This window comes from Pimephales promelas, chromosome 16 (assembly GCF_988280905.1).
Source record: "Pimephales promelas chromosome 16, fPimPro1.hap1.1, whole genome shotgun sequence".
Lineage (NCBI taxonomy): Eukaryota > Metazoa > Chordata > Actinopteri > Cypriniformes > Leuciscidae > Pimephales > Pimephales promelas.
The window spans coordinates 4,830,001-4,847,500 of record NC_142784.1 but is presented as its reverse complement, the minus strand read 5'-3'; the positions used below and the strand labels follow the sequence as shown (position 1 = coordinate 4,847,500).

The following is a 17,500-nucleotide window of genomic DNA, read 5'->3' as shown; positions in this document are numbered from 1 at the left end:
GTGTAGTCTGATGCAGATTATATAAATATTGGTATTAATTTGGTACTGAAAAGGGAATATATACTGATAAGGTTACTGATAAGGTTATCAGTGGTATCTGTATTTCTTATTTAATAGGATAGCATGTGTACAGATAGGTCAGCTGCCGGTTACCGCATTGTATAACAATGGTCTGCTCAGGGTAGCTAAAAAAAGTTTTAGGTTACTGATAAGATATCAGGGTTATCTGTATTTCTTAAGGTTAATTAGATAGCATGCGTACAGATAAGTTCAGCTGCCGGTTACCGCATTGTATAACAATGGTCTGCTCAGGGTAGCTAAAAAAAGGTATAGATAAACTAAGCTTCCGGTTACCGCATTGATTAGCAATGGTCTGCTCGGGGAAGGTATAGATAAATTAAGCTTCCGGTTACCGCATTGATTAGCAATGGTCTGCTCGGGGAAGGTATAGATAAATTAAGCTTCCGGTTACCGCATTGATTAGCAATGGACTGCTCGGGGAAGTTTTAAAGTGTTAATTTTAAAGTTGTTAATTTTAAAGTTGTTTGTCATTGTGTCAGTAAGTGTGATAGTTTAAAGAGTTTATTTTATTTTTTATTTTTATTTATTTTTATTTTTATTTTTAAAACTGACAGGGAGTGAAGTACAGACTAGAGTAACTGGTGTGTGTGTATGAATGAGCTCTGGGCGTCAGTGGTAAAAAATAAGCTCTGCTCCTTGTGAACTTTGACCCTTGCTGACCGTCACAGACTGTAGTCTGGTGGTGAGGTGAAATTGCTCACTGGAAAAGAGATAAGGAATGTGTGTATGAGTCCTGAGGATGAAGTAATAAGCCTCAGGAACAAGAGTGAAAGAAAAAAAATAAAAATAATTGTCCCCATTCAATAATAAAGGACTTTGTTGAATGATTTGAATGTTGTGGAGGTGAGAAAACAAAAATTGACAAACTAGTTTTGCAAAATAGAATAATATAATCAAGAATTTGAAATATCCAGATGACTGGTGCTAAAATAATTATTTATTCTGCTCATACAAAGACTAATGTTCAAGAAGAAAGTAATTAAACAAATAGAGAAAAGCGGTAAATGAGAAAACATTCAAAAACGACCTCTAAGAAAAGATAAAGGAAAATTTGTATTACATAGTACAAAACTAGAAAAGACTATTTTAAGCTGAAAATAATTACATAAAATAATAATTGATTAAAAGAGAATTATGGCCTCTCCAGTAGAAATGCTAGGGTTAAAATACCCATTGTGTAAGGAATTAATTGAAAAAATGTCAAATAAATGGCAGAACAGAACTAAAGATATGATAACAAAATGGCCTAAAGAAGGCACATTTGATGTATCATTATGCGAAGAAATGGACACATTGATAAAAAATTATAGAATAAAGGGTAAGAGCCTAAAAAGAAAAACTAGAGAAGAAAAACGAGAAAAAGAACAGGCGGTGCTGGCATTGTTCAAACAAGAGGGAGAAGAATTATTGAAAAATATAAAACAGGCAAGGAAAATAATAAAAGAGACAGACAAGGAAACAAAGAAAAAAGAGGAAATCTTTGCCAAACCACCTTCAAGTAAACTAGAAGGTCAGTTCCCAATGCTAAAGGGACTAGTAGAAGTAATAGGAGAAATGAAAATGAAGGGACAAGTAGAATTAGATAAAGACAAAGAAACAAGACCAGATGTGAGACGAAAAGTGACTCAAAATAAAACATCTAAGAAAAGTTTGCCCTTAGATTGCTATAAAGAGGCGCGGAAAGCATTAGAAAAAATAAAAACACAATACGATGAGGAAAAAATTGAAAAAGTTGAAGAGAATATTGAAATAGTAGCACAAATGCTTGATGATGAGATAGATCAATCAATTAAAGAAACAGAACAATTGATAGATGAAACAGACAAATTAGTCAGAAATAGAAGTAGACTATTGGACAGTTTAAATGTAGGGAATGAACCGGAGTTGTCATTTGGCGAGGAGAGGTGGTCACAAGGAAGAGAAAAAGGAAGGCTTAGGACACTAGCAAAACAACTCCCAATTCTAATTAAGGGTAGCGAGGGTCAGTATGTGCCCTGGGCCTCACAGGACCTTGAGGGCCTAGTCACTCGACTCCCGAACATTCATGAGGGAGCTGGAAAGTGGATTAAAGTGTTTGAGGAAGAAACAATGGGCAAACTGCTGGCTGTGGGGGACATTAAAGCACTACTGGCAAAAATCTTAGGAGGATCAAAAATGGAGGAAATCCTTCAAGCATCTGAGTTAGACAGGGCTGTTGATTCATATTACATGGATGGAACTGTCTTTGATGAATATCGTCCAGCCGTATGGCAGGCACTGCGTCAGGAGTATCCAACCAGAATAGACCCTAAAGCATTAAAAGGGGATCAACTGGGAGATACAGAAAGCCCGATTGCATACATACAAAGACAATTAAAAAGATGGAAACAAGAGACTGAAGGGAATCCAGAAGGAGACCCATTAATGGCTACATTATTCAGAAATGCTGTGGTAGAGGCAATGCCACAAACAGTAAAAAGCAAACTGGAGGATGTAGTTGGATTAAACTCTAAAACACACAAAGAGTTTTGTGACCATGTGACTCATGCTGTAGAACAATACAGGAAAAATGAACAGAGAATAAAAAATCAAGAGAACGAGTTACAGAGAAAACTGACTCAGTTGCAGATTGAACACCTAACAAGCAATAATAAGAAAAAGATTCAAGCTTCTGTAAAAAGAGAAGATTCAGAACAAATGGCAGTGATGTCACCTGTGAGTGCTCCACAGGCAGCTATGCAGCAACCCCTCCCTCAAGCAATACCTCAAAATACATACCAGAGCCATATACCCACTGTCAATGTTTATGCTCAACAGCAGCAGCCTGTTTCCAAAGGGTTTCCTCTGCAAGGAGAACAAAAAGGAAGAGGCAAACTGAATAAGATCTCTCTGTGCTGGAGGTGTGGACAGCCTGGACATAATAAAATCAGCTGCCCCATCAATCCATATCGGCAATCACCGGGAATTGTGAGGGGGGAGAGATGGCAACAGCCTTTTCGGGGTCCATGTCAAGGCCCAGTAAACCCTTGGGGAGGTCCAAATCAAGGATATTAGGGGTGCCCAGAGAATCCTATAGGGGAGAATCAGCTGCCAATTTTGACAACGAATGCTGATCAAGAACCAATGTTAAAGATTAAAATAGAAGGTAAAACTACACCAATGTTAGTGGATACCGGAGCAGTTTATACATGTGTAAATTCAAATTATGCATCACATCTCCCCTTGTCTGGAAAATTTGCAAAGACAATAGGATTCTCTGGACAAATGCAGCTAATTCCTATGACTGCTCCAGTTTGCATACAAACTGAAAATAAAAGTGTGACACTACCTGTCCTCGTATCAAATCAGACTCCTGTTAATTTGCTAGGAAGAGATGCATTATGCGAATTAGGACTTAAAATTTGGTGCTCTCCAGAAGGAGTGTATATAGACCAGAAAGGAATAAAAACTCAAATGATGATCTCTGAACCAAAAGCAAATGTATATTGGATAGGACAAATTGAAAATGAGGTAAAGCAAATAGTTAACACATGGGGAAAGTTCATTGAAGCACAGATTATTGAAGCGCAGGTGCCAAAGTCAGAATTTCATTGTACTATGATATATGACCCAGAGAGAGATGAAAGATTAGAAAAAATGTGGCAAGAAAAAACTAAAAATCAAGAAATTGAACTTAATGTGAAAGATATCGTAATAGGAAAACAGGGAGCAGCAATGAGTATATTACAAACCAAATTTATAAAAGATTGGTTTAATGTACATGATTCTGTGCCACATATATCCTTATATGTAGGAAGTAATTGGGAGACAAAAGATTTAGGACCAATGATGCAAAAAGCAGAACAATGCCAGTGGGTACCAACAATAAATCCGCTAATTTTTCATTCAGGTGACAAACAATTCATTAAAATTTTGTATACAACAAAATTAATAGGGTCTCCTCAAGAAATTATCATTAATCAAAGAATACAAAAACAAATGATGACAAACTCCAAAGCAATAGAAACTATTGTTAATGAACTATTTAAGGAAACTGAACAACAAGTACCAACTGAGTTATGGTCTCAGCATGACACTGATGTGGGATTGGTTAAATCGGCTAGCCCAATAACAATACAACTTAAGCCAGGTGCACGTCTACCTCGTAAATCGCAGTACCCTTTAAGACCTGAGGCAGAAGCAGGCATAAAAGACACTATTGAAGGACTGGTGAAAGCAGGAGTGTTAATAGAAACAAATAGTTACTGTAACACTCCAATTCTACCTGTAATTAAAGCGAATAAAACTAAATGGCGCCTGGTCCATGACTTACGATCAATTAATGAAATCGCTGAAGATTGGCCGGCTGATGTTCCAAACCCGCATACATTGTTAACAAATGTACCGCCTAATGCAAAATATTTCACAGTGATTGATTTATGTAATGCTTTCTTCAGTATACCATTGGAAGAAAAAAGTAGATATTTATTTGCATTTTCATATGCGAATAAACAGTATACTTATACACGAATGCCGCAAGGGTTTAAACATTCTCCACACATATTCAACCAAGTTCTTAAGGCTGATTTGGAGGACCTTGTGATAGATAGCACTTTGCTACAATATGTAGATGATTTGATGATTTGTTCAGAAACACGGGAGCAGTGTCACAAGGATTCTATAAAAGTGCTCACAAAATTAGCCCTGGGAGGGCACAAGGCATCCAAAACTAAACTACAGTATTGTCAGCCACAGGTTGAATATTTGGGAAGAATGATTTCTTACGGGACAAAAGCTATTGCTCCAAATCATTTAGAAGGCATAAGTAAAACACCATTGCCACAAACAGTAAAACAAATGATGACTTTTCTAGGAATGACTGGATTCAGTGCAGATTGGATAGAAGATTATGCAATAAAAATAGCTCCACTGAGGGAAATTATGAAGCAAGCAGGACTACGAAATCTAGATAATCCATTAAAATGGAATACAGATGCTCTAATAGCATTTGAATCCATAAAAAAGGAGTTACAAAGGGCACCCGTAATTGGAAATCCCGATTACACTAAAACTTTTCATTTATACGTGGCAAATCGATCTGATGGCTATGCATCAGCTGTACTGATGCAAGACACTTGCAGTGGCAGGAAGAAACAGCCCATAGCTTATTACAGCACAAGGCTAGATAATGTAGCTCAAGGCTACCCACCATGCTACCAACAGGGTCTTGCAGCGGTGTATTATGCATATGATAAAGCATCTACAATAACTATGGGGTACCCAGTGACTATTTATGCTCACCATAAGATTGTGGAATTGATAGAACAAGGTAAATTTGTATTAACTCAGGCTCGTATTTTAGCATATTCATCATTGCTAACATATCCAGATGTTACTATTAAACGATGTGATACAGTGAATCCAGCTGAATTAATTCCTTTAGAATATGAAGGAGAACAACATGATTGTGTGGCCAATTCATTGGCATTCACCAGATTAAGACCAGATCTTGAATCCACACCAATATCGGAAGTAGAAGTAACTTACTTTGTAGATGGTTCAAGTTTTAAAGATTATCTGGGAACGCATACAGGATATGCAGTGATAAGAAAAGAGAAAGATGAATTTGTTCCTGTAATATCACAACAGTGTGTACAGCCTTGCTCTGCTCAATTAGCAGAATTAAAAGCTCTCACAACAGCGTGTCAGTTAGCCAAGGGACTAACTGCAAATATTTTTACAGATTCAGCATATGCTCATGGTGTATGTCATCTTTTTGGTTCAGTATGGAAACAAAGAGGTTTCAAAAAGAGTGATGGAACTCCTATCCAGCATGCAGAAGAAATAGGTCAATTAATTTCTGCTATGATGCTTCCAACAAGATTGGCAGTCATTAAATGCCAAGCTCATAAAAAAGGAAATGACTTTGTCATTAAAGGTAACAATGTAGCAGATTTGGAAGCCAAAAAAGCATCAGGATGTCAAGTAGCAATACTAAACCCAGTGGTTCTGATAGAACCACAACCGCAATTGGAGGATATTGCTCGAATTCAAAAAGAAGCAGGCCCTTATGAACACTCTATGTGGTATCAGAGAGGGGCCAAAAAAGATGAACATGATATTTGGCGTTCACATGAAGGGAAGATTGTTGCACCAACAACGTTTTTAAATATTCTCATTGCAGATGCGCACGGATTTGATCACTGTGCGAGAGGGGAAGTAATAAGGAAAATTAAAAACCAGGGATATTGGTCCCCATATTTGTATGCAATGGTTGACAATTTTCTGGCCACATGTGAAATTTGTGCCAAATATAATGTTAGGAAAGGAACAGCAACACCAATAGGCCACATACCAGTACCAGAAGGACCATTCAAACACTTGGTAATGGATTATGTGGATATGATAAAGCGAGTACAAGGCAAAAGATACATGCTTGTGATAATAGATAGATTTAGTAGATGGGTAGAGGCAGTACCATCAGCAGATGAGGGGTCAGGCACAGTGATTAAATTTTTGACAAGAGAAGTAATTCCTAGATTTGGAATACCATCAGAAATAAGTTCTGATAATGGGTCAGCATTTGTTCAAAAAACTGTAAAACAAGTTCTACAACAATTGCGAATAAAACAGAGATTAGGGTGCATTTATAGGCCACAATCGCAAGGGATAGTTGAAAAAGCTAATGGTATTCTCAAGGCCAAAATTAACAAAATATGTGAAAGCACTAAACTTAATTGGGTTGATGCATTACCACTTGCACTAATGAATTATCGCATGCAAACCAATAGAATCACACATTTAACACCGCATGAGATGCTTACGGGTCGACCCATGCCTGTGCCGTATTGCAGAGGTCCCTACAAAGGACCTCCATTGGAACAATTGCAAATGGAATTACGATCTTATATGAAGAAACTAACTGCAATACATAAAGCTATATATTTACAGGAATCGAGAAGGCAGCCCAGTGAGGAGACAGAAACATCGTGTCCAGTGGTTCCCGGTGATCAAGTATATCTGAGGGTATTCAGGAGAAAGTGGAATGAGCCTAGGAGAGAGGGTCCCTACAAGGTAGTGACAGCTACTCCAACAGCTGTCCAGGTGGAAGGAAAGACAGCCTGGTATCATCTAAACCACTGCACAAGAGTTCCAAGACAAAGAGAGGAAAGAGAAGAAATAACACATGAAACGGTGGAAAGGGTGCAGAATAGTGAAAACTCAGAAGAGCAAGTTGAGCAAAGCAGAGAAGATCAACAAATTGAAAATAATGAGTCCGATAATGTTCCTGACAATGATCCTCACATGCTCACTGTGTCTGATACTGCAAGCTCAAGATACAAGCATCACCCAAACCTCCTTTCAAGTTCAAATGATAGACAACGCCACCCAGACTTCCCTACAATTGACTTCTCAACCCTCAAATGACTTCAGTGACAACTCAACAACAACCTCAACAAAACAAGAAATAAGCGAAGAACAAAATCTATCAAAACAACGAAGAAATGTTGAAGATGAAAATTTTGAGGGAACTAGTGAGGAAGATATTTTATGGGAAACAGCGCAAAATAATGATTGGTATAAATGGGCAACATACACAGCGAGAGAAGTAGGTATGAGCAATTGCTTAATGTGCTCCAAATCCCCCTTGAATAAGGTAAGAGTGGTTCCAAACCCACATGACTACGTAAAATGTGCTATGTTTAATAGACACTTTTGTCATACAGATGACTTTTTTAGACCTTACTGCTCAGCTGAGTGCTTAGCTTTCTCAGGAAATTCTGCATTTCATGAACAATTTAATAGACCACATTGGGGAACCTGGTGTCAATATTGGGATGTAAATGCAAATATTAAATTGGAAAAAGGAAAGGTAGAAATCCCAAAATGGTACAGCATAGACTATAGCCAAGAATATGAGTGTTTTAATAAGTCTACAGGAACTCATAATGTAGGAAAATTCAAAGGAAAGTGCGATACTGTATGGAACCTAGATAAAACAAATGCTTATAACTCAAAAATACCGGTAAGAGCTCCAGAACTTCTAGCGCTAGGAACGAGGAAAGGAGAAAAAATTAGCCCAGAAGAATGTAAAAACCAAACTCTAGCATTGCCATCAATAGACTTGTATGAAGATCAAACATTGGTAGTTGCAGATTTCTTTTGGGCCTGTGGAAAAGGACGGCTTCGAGCTTCCCTGCCATTAAAATGGAAAGGAATATGTGCTAGGGTAAGACTAATTCAAGAAATTACTATTGCACAGTGGGAACCAGAACAACATACAAAAGAAGACCAGAACAGAAGTAAGAGAGCTTATCAATCAGATCCTAATGTGGAATTAGATTCAATAGGTCAACCAAGAGGAATACCCAATAAGTATAAAGCAAGAGATGAAATTAAATCAGGGTTTGAATCAATATTCATATGGATCACGCTAAACAAAAATGTGGAATGGATCAATTACATTTACTATAATCAACAGAGGTTTATTAATTACACCGATGATGCATTATCTGCAATAGGAGAACAGTTAGAAGCAACAAGTAAAATGACATGGCAAAATAGACAAGCACTTAACTGGTTATTGGCAGACAAGGGAGGTGTATGTATTATGTTTGGAGATCAGTGTTGTACTTTTATACCAAATAATACTGCACCGGAAGGAAAGTTTACTGAAGCTATGAATAAAATAAAAAACTTAAGAGCAGAAGTTAAAGCAAATGCAGGAAGGGATGAACAAGTATGGGACTGGCTTGATTTAAACTTTGGAGCACTGGGAGCATGGTTTGCAAAGTTAGGAATGTTTTTAGGTGTTGCAATATTAATAGGAGGACTATTATTCTGTTGTGTACTTCCCATATTAAGATCATTGGTTGTCAGAACCACAGTTAAACAAATGGAGGTGCTAAAATGTCAAGAAAACGGAAAAATAAGTCTAGAGGACAGCCAAGGTATATATTACCAGGATACAAATTGGATTTTACAAGCATTGGATAAGGATTCAAGTACCTCAATTGAGGACGAAACAGATGATTGATGAGCCAGACCCTGGGTGTATGTACTAGCCTGCCCTCTCCCCAGTGGTGGCCCTCTACGATACGCAAAGTATCTGGGTCGAAGACAAGGTCTACGCTACAAGAAAAACTTTACTAGTATATTGCATGGTTTGATGTTTGATGTATTTTACATAGCTGTAACAAACACAGGCAAGGCTGAACAAAGCACACGCTCACGCTTATAACAATGTTTATTTTTATTTTGTTAGGGAGACCTCGAGTCTTTTACTTTTTCCATTAAGAAAAAAAGAAAAAGAAATGAAAGAATAACGAAAAGAAATAAAAAATATGGAGAAAGATGTTTGGCTCGAGAACTCCTCCGGAGTGTGGTGGCATAACCTAGTCATTGGAAAGGAAACTGGGTGACTCAGTTGAGTCACTAGATAGTATAACTGAGGGGGCTGGATTTTGAAACTACACTCTGGAAAAGGAAAGTGGGGCTTGAGTAAGCCCCAGAGAGGGGAATGTTGAAGATTTTATTATTTAGAAAATAAGTAACTTAGTTAGATATCTGGACACTATTAGTTCTGAGTGTGTGTGTGTCCTTGGGTTTGACTTTTGGAAGCCCAAAAGGGCCGATGCTGATACAACAGAGAGAGTACTATTTCAGTATGTCACATGGTACAGGATATTTTTAAAATATCTATAGAATGTGTTACCATTTGTGGAAAAGATGAAAGGTATATATGAGAAGTAAACCATTGAGGGGGAGCGTCTGGTCTGCAGACACCGCTCGGCTTTGTTTGTGAATAAAGTCTAATATTTCTGGCATCAGAGATCTCTGAGAAGTCATTTCGAAAAGACAGTAACCACTTCACCTCCCGAAAGACTTGCTTTCGACGAGGCTCGTTGGTCTAGGGGTATGATTCTCGCTTTGGGTGCGAGAGGTCCCGGGTTCAAATCCCGGACGAGCCCAGCGGCTTTGGAACAAGCAGCCAGTTGGCTCTGACCTTTTGCAGCACTGAGCCAAACCTTAAAACTGTCGTGGTTTTAAAATCCTTACTGCTTCTTGAGTTCACCTGTACTACTACAGAGCCAAGATTCAGCCGGACGAGAAGCGGATATTTCCTTACACAGAACGTACTCTGAATAGTTGCCTGCCAGGGAGTGCGGCTTCCTAACCACAAACGCTTTCTATTAAAACCAGTTCCCGCCCATTCTGTTGGAGGCCGGCGTTTGGTGACTTTACAAGTGTATGCAAGTAGCCCTTCCCTTCATCAGCCAGGCTCGTTGGTCTAGGGGTATATGATTCTCGCTGTGGGTGCGAGAGGTCCAGGGTTCAAATCATGGATGAGGCCAGCAGTCTCCGCAGGAGCAGCCTGTTGGCTCCCTCCTTTGGAGCACTGAACCTAAATCAAAACTTCTGTGCTTTTGAAATCCTTAAGGCTGCTTGTCTTCATCTGTACTCCAATTTAGCCAAAAGTCAGCCAGGTGACAAGTGTTTATTTCCTTCACAGAACGTCCTCACAATCGCTGCCTGCCAGGGAGTACGGCTCCCTAACGACAAACGTTTTGTATTAAAACTAGTGCCTGCCCATTCTGTTAAAGGCCAGCGTTCAGTGACTGTACAAGTGTGTGCAAGTAGCCCAAACGTTCATTAATCAGGCTCGTTGGTCTAGGGGTATGATTCTCGCTTCGGGTGCGAGAGGTCCCGGGTTCAAATCCCGGACGAGCCCAGCAGTTTCAGAACAAGCAGCCATTTGGCTCATTTCGTTGCAGCACTGAGCTGAACTCAAAACTGTTGTGGTCTTGAAATCCTTGCTGCTGCTTGTGTTCATCTGTACTATAACTCAGCCCAGAATTTCTTTATTTAGAAAAGTGACAGTGTACATTAGTCAACATTCATGAATGCAGATGGACCCAAATTAGTCCCAAGGTTAGTTTTCATCGGTAGTGCCTTTGCCAGATGTTATTAGGCCTAAAACTAGAGAAAAGGGTAAAACATTACAAAAATAATAGAACTAGAACTTGTAAACCACTCTGGAAAAAAATTGTCCGAGACCTGATCCGTCAGTCTCGTTGGTCTAGGGGTATGATTCTCGCTTAGGGTGCGAGAGGTCCCGGGTTCAAATCCCGGACGAGCCCTGTCACCTTTAGTGTGAGTTCAAGGATTCTCTGACTCTGTTTGCTGTTGCTGCTTTTCTCTATCAGCCACTTCATATCTTGCCATTTATTGCAAGCCACATAGTACTTGACGTCACATGCATCGGCCAAATTTAAGTGTTTGCAGGCCTGTAGCTGTCGTAGTGGGATACAAACTATTTTATATCGCTCTTAATTGAATTACCGCTCTTTGGCAGAAACGCTGAGCACAGGTATACTTGTTGCTCTGGTAGGGCTGATGCACGGGCAGGACAGATCAGAACAGAGTGACGCACACAAAAACCCAACACAGCTATCAGAAGTTTGTCTGGTTCTTCGCTAATTCAGATTTTGCTGTCATCATGGCTAAAGGCTTGCTTTTGAATTTGTCGAACGGCAATCTTAAATGTAGCCCATTAATTCGACCCAGGTGGGACTTGAACCCACAATCTCCAGCTCCGGAGGCTGATGCCTTATCCATTAGGCCACTGGGCCTTGTCTGCCAAGCTTTGCGTTTGATCTGTAAAATGACTTCAAGTGGTTTCTTTCAGGTCGGGTTCCGTCTTTGAGGTGAACTTCAATGAATTTGTGGCGCCCTCCCGAAAGACTTGCTTTCGACGAGGCTCGTTGGTCTAGGGGTATGATTCTCGCTTTGGGTGCGAGAGGTCCCTGGTTCAAATCCCGGACGAGCCCAGTGGCTTTGGAACAAGCAGCCAGTTGGCTCTGACCTTTTGCAGCACTGAGCCAAACTCAAAACTGTCGTGGTTTTAAAATCCTTACTGCTTCTTGAGTTCACCTGTACTACTACAGAGCCAAGATTCAGCCGGACGAGAAGCGGATATTTCCTTACACAGAACGTACTCTGAATAGTTGCCTGCCAGGGAGTGCGGCTTCCTAACCACAAACGCTTTCTATTAAAACCAGTTCCCGCCCATTCTGTTGGAGGCCGGCGTTTGGTGACTTTACAAGTGTATGCAAGTAGCCCTTCCCTTCATCAGCCAGGCTCGTTGGTCTAGGGGTATATGATTCTCGCTGTGGGTGCGAGAGGTCCAGGGTTCAAATCACGGATGAGGCCAGCAGTCTCCGCAGGAGCAGCCTGTTGGCTCCCTCCTTTGGAGCACTGAACCTAAATCAAAACTTCTGTGCTTTTGAAATCCTTAAGGCTGCTTGTCTTCATCTGTACTCCAATTTAGCCAAAAGTCAGCCAGGTGACAAGTGTTTATTTCCTTCACAGAACGTCCTCACAATCGCTGCCTGCCAGGGAGTACGGCTCCCTAACGACAAACGTTTTGTATTAAAACTAGTGCCTGCCCATTCTGTTAAAGGCCAGCGTTCAGTGACTGTACAAGTGTGTGCAAGTAGCCCAAACGTTCATTAATCAGGCTCGTTGGTCTAGGGGTATGATTCTCGCTTCGGGTGCGAGAGGTCCCGGGTTCAAATCCCGGACGAGCCCAGCGGCTTTGGAACAAGCAGCCAGTTGGCTCTGACCTTTTGCAGCACTGAGCCAAACTCAAAACTGTCGTGGTTTTAAAATCCTTACTGCTTCTTGAGTTCACCTGTACTACTACAGAGCCAAGATTCAGCCGGACGAGAAGCGGATATTTCCTTACACAGAACGTACTCTGAATAGTTGCCTGCCAGGGAGTGCGGCTTCCTAACCACAAACGCTTTCTATTAAAACCAGTTCCCGCCCATTCTGTTGGAGGCCGGCGTTTGGTGACTTTACAAGTGTATGCAAGTAGCCCTTCCCTTCATCAGCCAGGCTCGTTGGTCTAGGGGTATATGATTCTCGCTGTGGGTGCGAGAGGTCCAGGGTTCAAATCACGGATGAGGCCAGCAGTCTCCGCAGGAGCAGCCTGTTGGCTCCCTCCTTTGGAGCACTGAACCTAAATCAAAACTTCTGTGCTTTTGAAATCCTTAAGGCTGCTTGTCTTCATCTGTACTCCAATTTAGCCAAAAGTCAGCCAGGTGACAAGTGTTTATTTCCTTCACAGAACGTCCTCACAATCGCTGCCTGCCAGGGAGTACGGCTCCCTAACGACAAACGTTTTGTATTAAAACTAGTGCCTGCCCATTCTGTTAAAGGCCAGCGTTCAGTGACTGTACAAGTGTGTGCAAGTAGCCCAAACATTCATTAATCAGGCTCGTTGGTCTAGGGGTATGATTCTCGCTTCGGGTGCGAGAGGTCCCGGGTTCAAATCCCGGACGAGCCCAGCGGCTTTGGAACAAGCAGCCAGTTGGCTCTGACCTTTTGCAGCACTGAGCCAAACTCAAAACTGTCGTGGTTTTAAAATCCTTACTGCTTCTTGAGTTCACCTGTACTACTACAGAGCCAAGATTCAGCCGGACGAGAAGCGGATATTTCCTTACACAGAACGTACTCTGAATAGTTGCCTGCCAGGGAGTGCGGCTTCCTAACCACAAACGCTTTCTATTAAAACCAGTTCCCGCCCATTCTGTTGGAGGCCGGCGTTTGGTGACTTTACAAGTGTATGCAAGTAGCCCTTCCCTTCATCAGCCAGGCTCGTTGGTCTAGGGGTATATGATTCTCGCTGTGGGTGCGAGAGGTCCAGGGTTCAAATCACGGATGAGGCCAGCAGTCTCCGCAGGAGCAGCCTGTTGGCTCCCTCCTTTGGAGCACTGAACCTAAATCAAAACTTCTGTGCTTTTGAAATCCTTAAGGCTGCTTGTCTTCATCTGTACTCCAATTTAGCCAAAAGTCAGCCAGGTGACAAGTGTTTATTTCCTTCACAGAACGTCCTCACAATCGCTGCCTGCCAGGGAGTACGGCTCCCTAACGACAAACGTTTTGTATTAAAACTAGTGCCTGCCCATTCTGTTAAAGGCCAGCGTTCAGTGACTGTACAAGTGTGTGCAAGTAGCCCAAACGTTCATTAATCAGGCTCGTTGGTCTAGGGGTATGATTCTCGCTTCGGGTGCGAGAGGTCCCGGGATCAAATCCCGGACGAGCCCAGCACTTTCAGAACAAGCAGCCATTTGGCTCATTTCGTTGCAGCACTGAGCTGAACTCAAAACTGTTGTGGTCTTGAAATCCTTGCTGCTGCTTGTGTTCATCTGTACTATAACTCAGCCCAGAATTTCTTTATTTAGAAAAGTGACAGTGTACATTAGTCAACATTCATGAATGCAGATGGATCCAAATTAGTCCCAAGGTTAGTTTTCATCGGTAGTGCCTTTGCCAGATGTTATTAGGCCTAAAACTAGAGAAAAGGGTAAAACATTACAAAAATAATAGAACTAGAACTTGTAAACCACTCTGGAAAAAATATTGTCCGAGGCCTGATCCGTCAGGCTCGTTGGTCTAGGGGTATGATTCTCGCTTAGGGTGCGAGAGGTCCCGGGTTCAAATCCCGGACGAGCCCTCTCACCTTTAGTGTGAGTTCAAGGATTCTCTGAGTCTGTTTGCTGTTGCTGCTTTTCTCTATCAGCCACTTCATATCTTGCCATTTATTGCAAGCCACATAGTACTTGACGTCACATGCATCGGCCAAATTAAAGTGTTTGCAGGCCTGTAGCTGTCGTAGTGGGATACAAACTATTTTATATCGCTCTTAATTGAATTACCGCTCTTTGGCAGAAACGCTGAGCACAGGTATACTTGTTGCTCTGGTAGGGCAGATGCACGGGCAGGACAGATCAGAACAGAGTGACGCACACAAAAACCCAACACAGCTATCAGAAGTTTGTCGGTTCTACGCTAATTCAGATCTTGCTGTCATCATGGCTAAAGGCTTGCTTTTGAATTTGTCGAACGGCAATCTTAAATGTAGCCCATTAATTCGACCCAGGTGGGAGTTGAACCCACAATCTCCAGCTCCGGAGGCTGATGCCTTATCCATTAGGCCACTGGGCCTTGTCTGCCAAGCTTTGCGTTTGATCTGTAAAATGACTTCAAGTGGTTTCTTTCAGGTCGGGTTCCGTCTTTGAGGTGAACTTCAATGAATTTGTGGCGCCCTCCCGAAAGACTTGCTTTCGACGAGGCTCGTTGGTCTAGGGGTATGATTCTCGCTTTGGGTGCGAGAGGTCCCGGGTTCGAATCCCTGACGAGCCCAGTGGCTTTGGAACAAGCAGCCAGTTGGCTCTGACCTTTTGCAGCACTGAGCCAAACTCAAAACTGTCGTGGTTTTAAAATCCTTACTGCTTCTTGAGTTCACCTGTACTACTACAGAGCCAAGATTCAGCCGGACGAGAAGCGGATATTTCCTTACACAGAACGTACTCTGAATAGTTGCCTGCCAGGGAGTGCGGCTTCCTAACCACAAACGCTTTCTATTAAAACCAGTTCCCGCCCATTCTGTTGGAGGCCGGCGTTTGGTGACTTTACAAGTGTATGCAAGTAGCCCTTCCCTTCATCAGCCAGGCTCGTTGGTCTAGGGGTATATGATTCTCGCTGTGGGTGCGAGAGGTCCAGGGTTCAAATCATGGATGAGGCCAGCAGTCTCCGCAGGAGCAGCCTGTTGGCTCCCTCCTTTGGAGCACTGAACCTAAATCAAAACTTCTGTGCTTTTGAAATCCTTAAGGCTGCTTGTCTTCATCTGTACTCCAATTTAGCCAAAAGTCAGCCAGGTGACAAGTGTTTATTTCCTTCACAGAACGTCCTCACAATCGCTGCCTGCCAGGGAGTACGGCTCCCTAACGACAAACGTTTTGTATTAAAACTAGTGCCTGCCCATTCTGTTAAAGGCCAGCGTTCAGTGACTGTACAAGTGTGTGCAAGTAGCCCAAACGTTCATTAATCAGGCTCGTTGGTCTAGGGGTATGATTCTCGCTTCGGGTGCGAGAGGTCCCGGGTTCAAATCCCGGACGAGCCCAGCAGTTTCAGAACACGCAGCCATTTGGCTCATTTCGTTGCAGCACTGAGCTGAACTCAAAACTGTTGTGGTCTTGAAATCCTTGCTGCTGCTTGTGTTCATCTGTACTATAACTCAGCCCAGAATTTCTTTATTTAGAAAAGTGACAGTGTACATTAGTCAACATTCATGAATGCAGATGGACCCAAATTAGTCCCAAGGTTAGTTTTCATCGGTAGTGCCTTTGCCAGATGTTATTAGGCCTAAAACTAGAGAAAAGGGTAAAACATTACAAAAATAATAGAACTAGAACTTGTAAACCACTCTGGAAAAAAATTGTCCGAGACCTGATCCGTCAGCCTCGTTGGTCTAGGGGTATGATTCTCGCTTAGGGTGCGAGAGGTCCCGGGTTCAAATCCCGGACGAGCCCTGTCACCTTTAGTGTGAGTTCAAGGATTCTCTGACTCTGTTTGCTGTTGCTGCTTTTCTCTATCAGCCACTTCATATCTTGCCATTTATTGCAAGCCACATAGTACTTGACGTCACATGCATCGGCCAAATTTAAGTGTTTGCAGGCCTGTAGCTGTCGTAGTGGGATACAAACTATTTTATATCGCTCTTAATTGAATTACCGCTCTTTGGCAGAAACGCTGAGCACAGGTATACTTGTTGCTCTGGTAGGGCTGATGCACGGGCAGGACAGATCAGAACAGAGTGACGCACACAAAAACCCAACACAGCTATCAGAAGTTTGTCTGGTTCTTCGCTAATTCAGATTTTGCTGTCATCATGGCTAAAGGCTTGCTTTTGAATTTGTCGAACGGCAATCTTAAATGTAGCCCATTAATTCGACCCAGGTGGGACTTGAACCCACAATCTCCAGCTCCGGAGGCTGATGCCTTATCCATTAGGCCACTGGGCCTTGTCTGCCAAGCTTTGCGTTTGATCTGTAAAATGACTTCAAGTGGTTTCTTTCAGGTCGGGTTCCGTCTTTGAGGTGAACTTCAATGAATTTGTGACGCCCTCCCGAAAGACTTGCTTTCGACAAGGCTCGTTGGTCTAGGGGTATGATTCTCGCTTTGGGTGCGAGAGGTCCCGGGTTCAAATCCCGGACGAGCCCAGTGGCTTTGGAACAAGCAGCCAGTTGGCTCTGACCTTTTGCAGCACTGAGCCAAACTCAAAACTGTCGTGGTTTTAAAATCCTTACTGCTTCTTGAGTTCACCTGTACTACTACAGAGCCAAGATTCAGCCGGACGAGAAGCGGATATTTCCTTACACAGAACGTACTCTGAATAGTTGCCTGCCAGGGAGTGCGGCTTCCTAACCACAAACGCTTTCTATTAAAACCAGTTCCCGCCCATTCTGTTGGAGGCCGGCGTTTGGTGACTTTACAAGTGTATGCAAGTAGCCCTTCCCTTCATCAGCCAGGCTCGTTGGTCTAGGGGTATATGATTCTCGCTGTGGGTGCGAGAGGTCCAGGGTTCAAATCACGGCTGAGGCCAGCAGTCTCC

At 42.2% G+C, this 17,500-nt stretch overlaps 1 protein-coding gene and 13 non-coding genes across 14 annotated transcripts in view; 10 read left to right on the top strand and 4 right to left on the bottom strand.

The window, feature by feature from the left end:
* LOC148971945 (uncharacterized) overlaps positions 1–17,500 on the bottom strand; it is a 443,851-nt gene that overhangs the window by 201,486 nt on the left and 224,865 nt on the right. The gene's annotated exons all lie outside the window — the stretch shown is intronic.
* Positions 9,939–10,010, top strand: trnap-ugg (transfer RNA proline (anticodon UGG)). The gene has a single exon. It is a non-coding gene; the product is annotated as a tRNA-Pro (tRNA).
* Positions 10,700–10,771, top strand: trnap-cgg (transfer RNA proline (anticodon CGG)). Its single transcript has one exon. It is a non-coding gene; the product is annotated as a tRNA-Pro (tRNA).
* Positions 11,600–11,672, bottom strand: trnar-ccg (transfer RNA arginine (anticodon CCG)). Its single transcript has one exon. It is a non-coding gene; the product is annotated as a tRNA-Arg (tRNA).
* On the top strand, positions 11,799–11,870 carry trnap-ugg (transfer RNA proline (anticodon UGG)). The gene has a single exon. It is a non-coding gene; the product is annotated as a tRNA-Pro (tRNA).
* On the top strand, positions 12,559–12,630 carry trnap-cgg (transfer RNA proline (anticodon CGG)). Its single transcript has one exon. It is a non-coding gene; the product is annotated as a tRNA-Pro (tRNA).
* On the top strand, positions 13,319–13,390 carry trnap-cgg (transfer RNA proline (anticodon CGG)). The gene has a single exon. It is a non-coding gene; the product is annotated as a tRNA-Pro (tRNA).
* Positions 14,079–14,150, top strand: trnap-cgg (transfer RNA proline (anticodon CGG)). The gene has a single exon. It is a non-coding gene; the product is annotated as a tRNA-Pro (tRNA).
* On the top strand, positions 14,489–14,560 carry trnap-agg (transfer RNA proline (anticodon AGG)). Its single transcript has one exon. It is a non-coding gene; the product is annotated as a tRNA-Pro (tRNA).
* Positions 14,979–15,051, bottom strand: trnar-ccg (transfer RNA arginine (anticodon CCG)). Its single transcript has one exon. It is a non-coding gene; the product is annotated as a tRNA-Arg (tRNA).
* On the top strand, positions 15,178–15,249 carry trnap-ugg (transfer RNA proline (anticodon UGG)). The gene has a single exon. It is a non-coding gene; the product is annotated as a tRNA-Pro (tRNA).
* Positions 15,938–16,009, top strand: trnap-cgg (transfer RNA proline (anticodon CGG)). Its single transcript has one exon. It is a non-coding gene; the product is annotated as a tRNA-Pro (tRNA).
* Positions 16,838–16,910, bottom strand: trnar-ccg (transfer RNA arginine (anticodon CCG)). The gene has a single exon. It is a non-coding gene; the product is annotated as a tRNA-Arg (tRNA).
* On the top strand, positions 17,037–17,108 carry trnap-ugg (transfer RNA proline (anticodon UGG)). Its single transcript has one exon. It is a non-coding gene; the product is annotated as a tRNA-Pro (tRNA).